At 41.7% G+C, this 13,105-nt stretch overlaps 1 long non-coding RNA gene across 1 annotated transcript in view; it reads right to left on the bottom strand.

Annotated features, from left to right (window-relative positions):
- LOC310909031 overlaps positions 1 to 13,105 on the bottom strand; it is a 264,699-nt gene that overhangs the window by 181,743 nt on the left and 69,851 nt on the right. The window lies entirely within an intron of this gene.

Here is a 13,105-nt window from a genome sequence, read left to right as displayed (position 1 = left end):
CTCACCCTCCCCCCATAACCCCCCCAAAAAGCGATAATAAGGAAAAAAAAAACAAACCCAAGTGTTTTAAAATATTCATAGAACGAGGAGACAGGGGAAGGTCTTTTCTCGATAGTGCAAGTGTAAATAAATGCGGTCTGACTTGCACGCTTCCCCTCCAGCCCATGGCTGCAGCAATTCGTGGACAGACGAGCAGAAAATAATCGGAGCGGATTGGATGTGTTTGAGAGCTACGCTGCTTAACTGTTGTTGGGCTTTATTTGTTTTATTTATAGTGGCGGGGCATAAAGATTAGTAAAACGTTAGTGTTGTGGTTTTTTTTTTTCTTTTTATTTATTTTATTTTCTTTTTGAAGGCTGAGAAGGAAAAAAAAAACACGCACAGATGGTGCAAAGGGAGCGGGGTACAGGCTGGTGCCTTTTTGGCTGAGCAAAGAGTTTTATTTTTGTTATAACTAATTCTCGCACTCAGGATATTGTAAAGACAGGGAGCCGGGAGTGCTGGGGGAGCCGGCTCGGGCTCTGTGTGTGTGTGTGTGTGTGTGTGTATACATTGTAATTAGAGTTGGGCTGGATTGCCACAGTGCTCCTCGTAGCTTTAATTGAAACTCCGAGCGTGTCTCCAAAACGCAGCGCTGTTAATCCCGGGTAGTGCTTTTCCTACGCTTCCAAAACACAGTTGAACAAGTTTTTTTGACTGTAATATTTGAGTTTCTTTCTGCTTCCAAGGGAGGGCTCCCTATAAACAGAGTATTTCTGGTCCCTGGGCTCGCTGGTTTGATATAAACAGGCGGTGAGGAGGAACCAGGCTGGGGTTTAACAGGGAGGTGGGTCAGCAGCTCCACCGTGATGGGCTCCATGGCACAGCCCTCAGAAAACACTCACTTAGGGAGTCAAATTAATGTCTGTCCGGGTCTCTGAAGAAGCAAAATGCAGCGTAAGAGTCAAGTGTTGTGATGTGTTCGTGTCACCTTCATTGAGCTTTTGCTGTGGGAATTTCATGCGTGTCCTGCTTTGTCACCTCAGGCTGCAGTTCCCTTCCTGGGCAAAGGGGTGTTGGGGAGGAAAGTTTTCGTGCTCTGAGGGTTGCTGGAGCAGCAGGACGGTTCACTGGGGTTCCCTCTGTCACCTCTGTGGTTGTGGCAGTGAAGGCACCTGTGAGGGTTAATTGGTGCTGCTGAAGAAGTTCAGGAAGAGTTAAAGCTGTGGCCTTGATCCGGATCCCACTGTAGTTCATGGGAGTACCTTCCTTTACCCAAGGAAGGTAAAGTTGGTCAGAGTTAATAGTTATGTGTATGAGCATGGTTGTTGCAAATTAAATTCATTATATTTGGCCAATTAGTGTCTCAAACTATAAACCGTTGTCTGAGCCTCACAGTTTGGTAAGTCCTTTCTAATGGGAGTGGGAAGCTGTGAAGTTTTTAAGCTTGATTTAACAGTCAATCTAGAAAGTTTTAGAAAATGAAAATAATTGGATTATGAACCTGAGCCCATATAAAGAAAATAGAGCTGTTTTCTTTTTCAGACATAGCTGTATTTAATTATGGATATATGTGTGTTTAACAGGCTACACGTGGGTTGCCTTCTGGTTGTGCATTCCTTAGCTTCCAAGGGCAGGCTGATAATTAGAAGATTTGAATCTGAGTTTTGGTTGTGTCCTTGGCCAACCACCAGTGCAGCACCTGCAGCTCCTACCAGGTCTGGTGTGACTTACCAGGATGTGAAGCTTCTAAAAAATGTAGGCCATTGCTGTGCAAATCATTAAAGTGCCTGTTCCATTTCCACTGAAGGGTGGTTCACTGATTTGAGCAGCAGATACACAGGGTCTGGGAGCCCAAATGATGGGAAACATTCTCAATTATTGATAAGAAAGTATTTAAATAGGAATTAAGCTATATAAGTATAAATAGCTTTAAAGTATTTGTACCAAAATGTTTTCCTCTGGCTTTATTTAGGAGCAGGGTTAAAATCTGCTTTGATCCCTCCTGCACTGTAATGCTGAACCATGTTGGACAGCCAACACTTGATCTCACTGTCTAATAGATTTTTCTCTAGCATGGAGTGAAAAACTTGGCATGTCACATGAAGTGTACTGGATTGTAGTAGCTGCATTTTGAATTTTTCTCCCATTCCATTTCAGGATGCCAAAGTGCTAAAAGCACTTTTAACAGAAAAACAGCCCTTTTTCATGCAGCTGTCTTAACTGCCTGTGGTAAAATTGGCTAGAGAAAGAAAAGCACTAAACCCCCAAATCAGGGAAGAAAGTAAAAAAGAAACTTTAAAGGATATTTTAGTTCAAGTGCATTGATTTGTGAATATTAAATCTGTGTGTACACCTTATTCATGATTTGTTCTCAGAAAAGAGCCTTTCATCTGAACAAAAGCTCTTCAGCAGAGCTTTAACAAGGGAGAGTTGAAATTTGCTGGAATTATTAAAAAGATCCTAAGTCAGTTAATCATTACATCATTTGGGCTTCAAGGAACCTCTAATGAGTACCCAGCTCTCCCTTCCAGAGCTGGAATAAATTATTTACACATCCCTGTAAATCATGTCCAGCCACATTGATGCTGAAATTGAATTGGATGTCATGTCCAGATGTAAGAAAGCAGCCCTTTTCCCCCCAAAAAATTGTTTCCTTTGGTGGCTGAGGTCTGTGTTGTTTGCTCTGCTCTGTGCTGTTGGACAATAATGTTTTCCTAAAGAAGTACCAACAGTGCAATGGTTGGCTCAGATGTACCCAAACCTGTATTTAGCCTGTTCTGTATTTATGCAGATATTAAAGCATGTGTAATCATCTTTGGGGGCTGCAACTTCTCGGGTACCAGAGTGTCAACAAAAGATTTTGTAATACTAATCAATATATTTTATAATACATGATTCTTGGTATAGTTTTTATGTTATTATATTACAATATGCATGATGGTCCTGATCCATTCTTGGGCCAGTGAACCACACTCCATATGCACAGGTTCATTGAGTGACCCTTCTTGGAACTGGATCTCTTTGCTGCCAAGCCATTGAGAGTGGAATTACAGATCCTGAAGAAGTAGCTAGGAAAAAATAAGGAAAATAAATCAAAGATAAAATAAAATCATAGCAATAGGCCAGATCCTCAGCTAATGTAATTTAGAGTCATTTATAAGTCAAGACAGGTGTGCTTGATGAAAGAAGAGGGTCTGACTCTTCTCTCTTTAAATTCCCACAAATTCACCTACTGTAGCTCTATCAATTTCCCCTGGAAGACAAATTGAGAGGGGAGTTGAGGGCCTGCCTGGAGAGGGGGATTTCTGCCCCAGCCCTTGAGAGATGTGAAGTTTCACAATAGCAGGAATCTGATAAGGTGAGTGATCACAGAAATATCAGTTCTTTTTTCCCTCCACATTTAAAGTATATTGCGTCTAAGGCATTTTAAACCTTAGATTTTGACATCTGAGAAATAATAGGAAACACCATGTCATCCAGTAGTCAAAGAGGAAGGTTCCATCACTTGGTCTGCCTAATTAGATCAACCCCACATTTCTAAGATATCTGTAATTAGGCCTAATTAATATCAGAGTTGTGATGAAGTTTTAATATTTAGAAAGGCTTACATGTAGTAACTATGAAAATACTGTTGTTGTCCTTAAAAATGATGCGGTAGATTCCTTAAAGCTTAGTAAGGACAACAGAGGGAGTTGCATGGATATAGCCATAACATAGTAAGAGCTGGGTGGGAAGACAAATACACTTCAAATGAGTTTCCAGTACTTTCCTAAAATACAGTATAGAGAAAACATATGGGTGGTTCTGTTTTTCTCAGGGGCTCCGTGGTAATTTTTGGTTCGTCTGTGTCACTTCCATCCTCTTACGCCATTTGACGGGCTCCTGGCACCCTCCATGGCTCTTCCACACACCAGTACGTGCTCGTTCATGCTGTGAAATGAAGTCACTCCTCGTCCTCCTTCTCACATCTCTTTTCTTTCTCACACACCCCCGTGCACACAAACACACACACATCGTCACCAGCCCTTACGTGCTGTCGGCAGCGTCTCTGTCCTCGCGCGTCCTTCACCGAGCCTTCCCCAAGTGCAGCCTCACCCTGGCACTCCATGAGCTCATCCAGCCCCTGCTCTCCTCTGTGTTTGGGTGCTCAGACCCTCGTGGGGGCTGTGCCTCGGGCCAGCCTTGGCTCCCACCAGTGAGAATGTGCTGGTGGTAAGGACAGGTCCTGGCAGGGGCTCCTCTCTAGAGGGGAGGTGCTGGGAGGTACCAGAGGACTCAAGGTCTGGTTGCCTCTGGTCAAAGATCCTGCCTTTTCATCAGCCAGGTGCCAAAAGCACTCGTTGTTGGATTCACACAACAGATCATCCCTGTTTAGCCATTTACTTTGAGGCATCATGCAAGTTAATCAGTTTTTCCCTTCTGATTTTGGAAGTTCTCAAGGCGTAAAGAAAGACGTTGATATTTGTGTTTTCCTTGGCTCGATACCCCCTGTGATGATTGAGAGGTTTGTCTGATTTTCAAGTTTCTGCTGACATTGCCAGCAATTGCTGCCTCTCTTTTATGGCACCTCAGTGAGGCAGCAGTGGCTCTGTCAGATTGTTTCATATTTTCCTCAGTTCAGTATTTTTTTTTTTTAATTAAAGAAACAGTTCACCTAAAAAAAAATCTTCAGGGGAGAAAATGCAGTATCCCAAAGGGCTGAAGTCGACGTGCAGGTTTTCAGAAGCAAACCTGATGAGCCACTGGAGTAAACCACGAAGGCGAGGGAATCTCATCTCCTCTGGGATGATTTTTTGGGAGCTCTGGAAGCTCTCAGGCTTCAAGCAGCAGCAAAGTGCCTCTTGTCCATGTTTACAGAGGGAGATAGTTCATGGTCATTTCTGACCTTAAAATCCATAACTCTGGGAATCTTGCTGTCAAACCCATGTGGGGTCAGGGATAATTTGTACTGAGAGGTGCTTATAACACCACTCTTGCATCTGTGGGAGGAGTGAAAGCTGAGGGCCAAATATTAATGTTTAACTTAGTGGTGTGAAACAACTCAGATGTTTTAGTTTGTGTATTCTATTTAGTGAAAGCAGAAAAATACTGTGAGGACTCCTTTAAGGTTTTAAACCAAGTAATCTCGTTTGCTATTGCCTGGCATAGGTTTCTATTCAGTTTGTTCTTGAAGGCTTAAAAATAATGAGTTAGTATCTTTTGATGTAAATTGTTGGTCTTCCTTGAGCAGTTACAGAAAATAACAGGTTTGAAGGTTCAGCTGGAATTGAAATGGGAAAGAAAAGAAAGTAAGATTGCCAATGGATTTAAAGGCTGATGGTGAGGATTGGAAAAAAAATTAGCAGCCATTGATGGGAAGGGATTTTTGACAGCTCTCCAGCTCTGGTTCACAGGTGCATTTTGGAAAGTGCTTGTTTGGGGCAACAGTGTAACCTAAAGGCCAATTTTCTTTCATCATCTGAAATTAGGATTTCAAAATACTCAATAATCAAAAGCTTTCAGGTGAATACATAATTCTGGAGACACACAGTTGCTGTATTGTTAGCTCACATATGTGCTCATGCTTCCTTTGTTAGTCTGTCTGTCTACTAGTTTTGATGCCTTGCCTCATTTTTTCCCTGCCTTGTCTCTTTTTCTGTGGATAATCTCTTTCAAGTATGTCTTGGTCCTGTCTGAGCTCCCTGCTGCCAGAGGATACCTGTTCCCCTGCCTGCCTGTGCAGCCAAGGAGGGTGCTTGGCCAGCAAGGTGACAGTAAGATATTTGGATTGGGTTGGAATAGACAGTTTGGGCTTTCTCCTGCTATTTTTTGCTTAGGAAAATGTGATCCTTGCTTCTGCCAACACTTAATCTCAGTCGTCAGGACTTCAATATATCAAATATCTATTCCACAACTTCTCTTTGTGTAGGGCAAAGCATGCATAAAAACCTTGGTGTTTTTTGGCAGCCACAGAGGTAGCTGACACCCCAAAAAACCCCCAACAAGCAAAACCCAAAGGTTGGAGAGGTGGTGGATGGAGCTGAACCCAACTCTTTGGAGCCCTACAGAAATCCTTTAACCAAAAGTCTCTTGTTCCCATCACAGCCACAACACAGTGGGTGTGAGAGCCTTCTTCGCCGCCGCTCCCGCCATCTGGAGCAGCCTGTCTGCTTCCTTCACCCTCCATCTGCTTTCACACAGGAGCTGAAATATCTCTCTGTGTATGATTTCCTTCCTTTTTGCCTCTTTTTCTCTCCACCTTGGTTACTGACCTCAATTATTTTTGTTGTCCTTCACACACAGTTCTCCTGACTACGTGCAGAATATTAGTTGGGGTTACTTAATCCTTTCAGGCATCCAGGGATACAATTAATATTGAATAAAGTGGTATTGTTTTGGTTTGCTTGACAATGACAGTCATTTATAATAGGATTCTGAATTTATTGCCTGTAATGGTATTCACTTAACCGGTGACTCACAGTTTATATTCATGATTACTTAATAGGACCTAATTTTCTAGTCATTTTAGATAGCAGGAAAACAAGTTGGAACTAAGCAGGTACTGTTAGTAAACAGGTAATGAGTGAAAGGAGGGATAAAAAATTCCTCGGGGCAGTGGTCTGTCATTTTCGTGGGAATTCAAACCACCTTGCATTTCAGTGCTTCTGTGTAAATAATAATTAACAACAATAACAATAATTTGCAAACATATGTGTGTGATTGGGGCTGTTGTTGAATGACAAATAGCTGGCTTAGCAATCAGAATATGTCTCATTTCTAGCAATCATAGTGTTCCTTAAAACCTTTCCATCAAATCTTGCCATCAAAAAAACCCAATATGTTTTTTTATTATCCGACTTGGCGGTTCCTATAATTTTCCTCTGAATGTTGTGCCAATCACTTTTGAAAAAGAAAGCTATAAATAACAGATTGTTAATAAACTTTTGAAGGCCCCTTTCACTGATGTTTCCATGTTGAAAGCTGCATATTGAGTTTTATGCCAGAATTACTCACCAAACAGATTGTATAAGGTTAAATCAAAATAATATTCTTAAGCAGAATTTTTTGGCTGAGTTAAAAAGCCTCTTTTATTTATTTATTTATTTATTTTTTAAATACACTGGATGTGCTAAGAAAAAGGTACTGGGAAGCTCTGTTTTGGATCTATGTGTATAACAGCCGAGCACAGCACTGGGGATTCTATGTAACAAAAGCTCACTGATTTTGTTTGATCTTTTCCTAAGCAATATCATGGATCATAGTTAAAATATCAACAGTTTTGGACAACTGGACTGCATAAGATTAGTTCTTAAAATATCTTTTTCAAGAATGAAATGAGAAGAAGTGCATGAGAGAAAACATGCTGCTGGCATAGTTGTATTGGGGATTTATTTTATTTTTTATTTTGATTTTCTTATATCCCCACTTGGAGATAAACCAAACAGTTTCAGTCCTCTTACAGTTTCCAGGAGGAACAAAAAAGAGTTACTTGTAATGATGCAAGTGAACATGAGCAGCAATAGGGTGAAGAATTTTGGCATCTCCCCCCTACATCTTTCCTTTGCACTTTTTCTGCAGGGTTCTTCTCATTTTTCTGCTCTTAATGCTCCCACTAATTAAGGTTGAGGATTTGAAGATATGTTCTTTCAAGCCTGAACATCCAAAAGCTGGGAGTTACATCTCATGCTCAGTTGCCAGAGTGCAGTAGACCCAGAAGTTTCATCTGTGGCTGGTGGGAGTGAAAGGAGGTCAGGATGGGTGGAATTTCTGAGGTTTGGGAGCCCTGAACCTGCCTGTTTGTTTTGGTGAGGGCTGGTGGAGCAGTTGAGAGAGCAAGGAGAATAATAAATGCCTGCTTATCAGTAGTGAGGTGTGAAGGTTTGCAGGTCTTCCTGGGAGCTCCAAAGGGAAGGTTCTTCCTGAAGACTGAACCCCGCAGTGCCATGGAGTTGTTGTGTGACATTGGCTGCTTTCAGGTGAGCAGGGAGTTTAAAACCTGCCTGACACCCCGTGGCACTTGGGAAATGTGGCTGCCCCTCTGCAACAGCTGCATCACTGGTCACATAAATGGATGTGCTTCTGTTGCAATACAAAATAACCCAGCACAGACACTCCTGCTTAAATCTAGAGATTTGCAAGGCTGAGTAGCCACTGCGTATGTGAGGGTTGGAGATTGGCAAGGGAAGTGTGAAGGGTCTAAAATACCTGGGTTTTTTTACTGTGCCTTTTACTGGCCTCAGATGAGATCAGGCCCTGTTGAGCAAGGACTACTGCAAACACCAGGGTAAAAGACTGTTTGTACCCAGGAGAGCTTATAATCTAAATAAATAAGACAAAAATTCTAACGCTAATTTGTTAAAGACAAGCAAGTGTGTCACTTGCAAACCCAGGGCTGAGCCTGAATGTTAACTCCAGCCTGATGCAGGGGACTGTCTTGCTTCTGTTAGTAGTGGACACTGTGTCAGCACCAATGTCCTCAAAAATATATATTTATTTGTATGCGATTCAGTGAGGGTCATCACATATAAATGGTTTTTGCTAGTTAAGGTTTGGAGATGCAGAGCCCTGTCTCTGTGCTGTTGGTAACAGCGTGGGCGCTTTATTGCTGTGTTGTTTCAGCTGCTCAGAGGAATCCAGGTCTGCCCAGAGCTATAAAGAGCTGGAACAGTCCAGGCAGTTCTTAGGGAGATGTGGGATTGCTCCCAGCAGGATCCCATCCTCCCAGCCCAGCTTAAATAATTCAAAGGACCAAGCTTCAACCAGGCGTGTTTTCCATACAAACTCACCAACTGTGACCCTACTGCCCCACTGTGATGGGCAAGGGCAGAAATGATGGAAGCTATTGGATGAAAAACTGTGAAAAACCCCCAAATTACGTAGGAAATCCAAACAACACAAAAGAGAGCTGAAGGGAGAGGAGAGCACTTAGAGGATTTGCAGCCACTCCTCTGGGGAAGGCACAGGTTGCTAATCAAATCTAGCCATAGTTGAGAGAGATTGCTGGAGCATCCCTGGATAATCCTTCTCTGTTATTTTGAGTTGGCTTGGAGATTTCCTCCCACTGCTCACTCTTGTCTTCTCGTGCCTCTCAGTGTAAGTAACTGAGCACGATGTGCCCAGCCATGAAGCCTGTGGTGTTTTGGAAATTTCAGGCATAGCAAAGTGCTTGGTGTGTGCTGTCAGTGGCACAAGACACTGTGAGCTCATTAAACTTGATTTGTGCTCTCTGTGCTGTTTTCTAGAATAACACCTGTACAAATTCAAAGGCTTTGTCTTTTACTTTGGGACATTTTGTAACTGCAGCTTGAGTTATCTTAAGGACTATCTAGAGCTCTGGGGTCAGCATCAGCCTCACACATCTGCTTTAATGGGATTTATTGCCCCAGGGGTGTAATTAATTTGTTCAACTTTTTTTGAGGGAAGAATCTGACACTGTTAAGCTTTTCCATGGGCTGATGATGAGCATCACAAAAACACCACCTCCTTCTCTGGGTGCAAGCCATGGTGTTTTGAGACACCTTCTCTAGCATAATTACATAGCAACCTGAATATTGCAAAGCAAACAAGCTTTCCCTCCCAAAATAAAACACTCTCAAATGTAAAAAAAGCACCATGAAACAGCACAAACCCCTCTTCTCTCCTGAGAAAAGGGGGGAAAACAACACACAGCTTGTTAGCCAAGTTGCTTGAAGCACCATGAGGAGATGCTTAGATGAAAACATTAATGGAGCAGAAAAACAGTGTGACTCCTTTTGGCCTAACGACCCAGGCATTGGAGCACAAGAGGAATAATTTAGAAGGAAGGGAAATCTCCTGTCTCCTGTCACAGGTTTGACTTATGCCTTTTAGGAAGGAGGAGGCTATATATTTAGATGTCAGGGGAGAATGTACCAAGAAATGAGCTGGAAAAGATGGTTCTCAAAAGCACATGGAGACAGGGCATAGAGGTACTGCAGGCTGCAGGGAGGCTTCTGCTCTGGGCTATGTTAAGGTGTATCTGGAGTAATTTTACTGGCTAATTTTCCTGTCCATGAGCATGTAATTTATGTCATAGACATAAATTTATACTCTTAAGAGAGAGACCCTGAAAAAAAATAAAAATCTTGCAGAGCTTTGCAGGCAAATCCACTGGATGAGTGTCTCTGATGAATCTTGTATTTTTACTGGAAGGCAATGAAAGGGATTCAAGGATTCCTGAGTAACAGCTGAGGTGATTTGTGCCCAGAAAGCAAATGTGCCCTTTTGCCACTGTTGGAAGGGAACATAACGGGCACTAAAGCTGAGAACAGGCTGGTTCTGCAGGTGAGGGGAGAAGCACTGGGGGAAAGATGAAAGGAGAGGACTGGGGCAAAGCAGAGCAATGGGATTCAACTGCAGCTTAATTGACTCAAGAGACTTTTAAATCCCCTTCCTTGTTGATGAGCTGGAAAAATCCATGGACATGGGTCTTTTACAAGGACAGCTTGTACTGCACCAGTACACTTTCATCCTTTTCAATGACCACTGAAATGACTGGCAGCTTCAGTGCCAGTGTTTGCCCTGGAGATTGTGTGGTGTTGTGACATCTTTGTCTTGCATTGCCATATTATTGTGAGGAAGGTGGAGGAGCCTTCTATATGCACATAAGTAGATTTAGTGTTAATGTATATATATATATAAATTGTGCATACATTTATACTCACATATCAAAAACATTATTTATATAGTGATATATAGAGATATACAGTGATAAATAGCACTGGTTGTTTTGCCGAGCAGCACATTGTTTGGCTTCAGTAATGAATGCATAGACAATGACTTGTGCCATTTGGCAAAAGCTGTTTAAGAGCACTGTGAATGTTGTTCATTTATTCTGTAGTTTGATTTTCTCTTCATATTTGGGTTACATTTAGATTAAGGCAGAAACTGTGTGGTGCCCCTGTGCTCAATTAGCTAATGGGGATGAATCCAGACAAATCAGAAGTTAAAACCACAATGGTCCTTCTCTCTCCTCCTCCACATCACCTCTGCTACAGCAAATCCCTGCTTTCCATCTCTTGTCTAAAACTTGCAGATTTAGCTTTGGAGGGTGCCTGTAAAATGTGTATTTAAAAGTCTCCTTGTGTGTCTGCTTTGTGGTAACAATAGATCCCCCTGAAGTCAGAGGGTAGCATACAAAGGCACAACTGGTTCTCTCTCATTTTCTCTTAAATAATTTGTAGCATCTCAGTGTTGCTGTAAAATTCTGCCTTTGGTTTCCAGAGCTTGGAGATTTTCCTGTGTGAGTTGAGGGAAGCCCCGACCACTCAGCAGCAGGCTGGAATAGCAGAGTTTTACACTCCTCACGCTCAGGTTTCAAACATCATTATAAAGTTATAAGGCTATGAAAGGACAGGTTGCAACTGCACAACTGAAGAGGAAGGGGCTGAACACATCCCACAGGACAGTTCCCATCTTCTGCCAGCTCATTTGTTGCTGTGAATTTATTTAATGAAATGATACAGGTTAAAAATAGTTCTCTAAAAAGGAGGTGGGGGAAGGGAAGAAATACAGAATACAAGAAGTTTTGTTTCTTTTTGTTCCATAGATGCTATAAATCAGTGGAGAAGTCAGTTGCAGTTTTTTTTCCCCTTCTGTGTTGCATCGTTAAAAAATCATCAGCCACTACACTGAAATGGTTTGGAAGAGCAACTTTGCCAGGAACAATTTCTGCTTGAGAACAATAAAAAATTAGTAGATGCCAGGTTGAGTTCATGTGCCAGTGGTTACTGAATTCAACTTAAGAGCTGTAAATGGAACCAATCATAATTTCTTAATGAGATATATGAGAACAAAGAATCACAATGCTTGAATAATCTGTCACTTCTCTATCAGTGCTGCTTAAGCAATTATTCAGTTTGTTCACTCGTTTGACAGGTAACACGACACAAATCAATTTATGAAGCAGATTAAATGTAAATATGTAGCACTATTTTATTTTTTTTTTGTCCCCCCTCAGGAATGCCATACTAAAGCCTTATGTTTTTTATCCTTACAATCTCTACCCAGTCATCTGTTCAGAGTGGTACTACTTGGATGAAGTGCTACATGGCCCATAGTGACATTATTCACCACATCATTTGTCTTTAATCCATCTCTGGTCTAATGAGACTGTTGTCTGGGCCTCAGTAAAAATGAATGATGGTGTACAGTCTAAGTATGTTTTTCACTGCTAAGGCTGTATTTTTTCAGGGTCAATAAAGAAATTCATCCCTCAGCCCTTATTAACACTTAATGTAAATATTTCTGAATATTTTATTCATTTGGCAGCTAACGTAGGAGGAACTTGGTATGAGTTCCCTAGGAGCTAAATAACAACAATTGTATGTGGAGTTGATACCATCACCTCTTTTAATACCAGATCTTTCATCCTGTTGCAACAGACTGTGAATGGTCCCACCCCTGTTTGTAGTGGTGGAAATCTGCAGCAAACACTGATAACAGCTGTCACAGTGGGCACCAAGTGCCATCTTCAGCAGCAGCTGTTTACTGGTCTCACCCTTTTCTTCCATAAATGAGTCCTCAGTACTTTGGGTGAAGCTGTGGCACAGAAGAGATAATATTTTTCCCCCCTATGAAATGTTTTCACCTGTTGTCTTCTTGTTGGGGAACTCAGAGATTTTTGTTCCCTGCAGAAATAACTCCTGAATTCCCTCAGTCCATTTGTGTTTTGTATAATCTGCAAGATGCCATTGACAAACCTGGCTGTGTATTCACCATGCCTCTTGTACTGTCACCACGTTCTCAACAGAGATGTCGTAACAACTTTTAGGGAATTGCAAGTGCTTTTCTTTTTATTTCAGTCAAGGTGACAGGGTTCCAAGAAGCCTTTTAAATATACCAGAGGACTCTGTTACAGAAGAGAAAAATATTTCTTAACTTATGGTTACCACATGACTCCTGTAAGTGTAAATTTTGAGCAAATCATGTCCTTACAAAATCTGTGATACTGAAAACTCGTATGCTTATATTTTAGCTACATTAATGCATGACATATGGACTTCCAGTATCTGGTTATTCAGTTTCTGCTCAACATCCTGTATTTTGTGGTGACTGCTGAAGAGTCTGAATATGTCTGGTATTTCCTTATCTGTTATTGGTGTTGCTGTAGTGTTTAGATTGTGCT

The sequence above is a fragment of the Zosterops lateralis genome, assembly GCF_965231275.1.
Source record: "Zosterops lateralis genome assembly, chromosome: 4".
Lineage (NCBI taxonomy): Eukaryota > Metazoa > Chordata > Aves > Passeriformes > Zosteropidae > Zosterops > Zosterops lateralis.
Note: the sequence above shows the minus strand (reverse complement) of the source record. Positions and strands in the feature narration are given on the sequence as shown.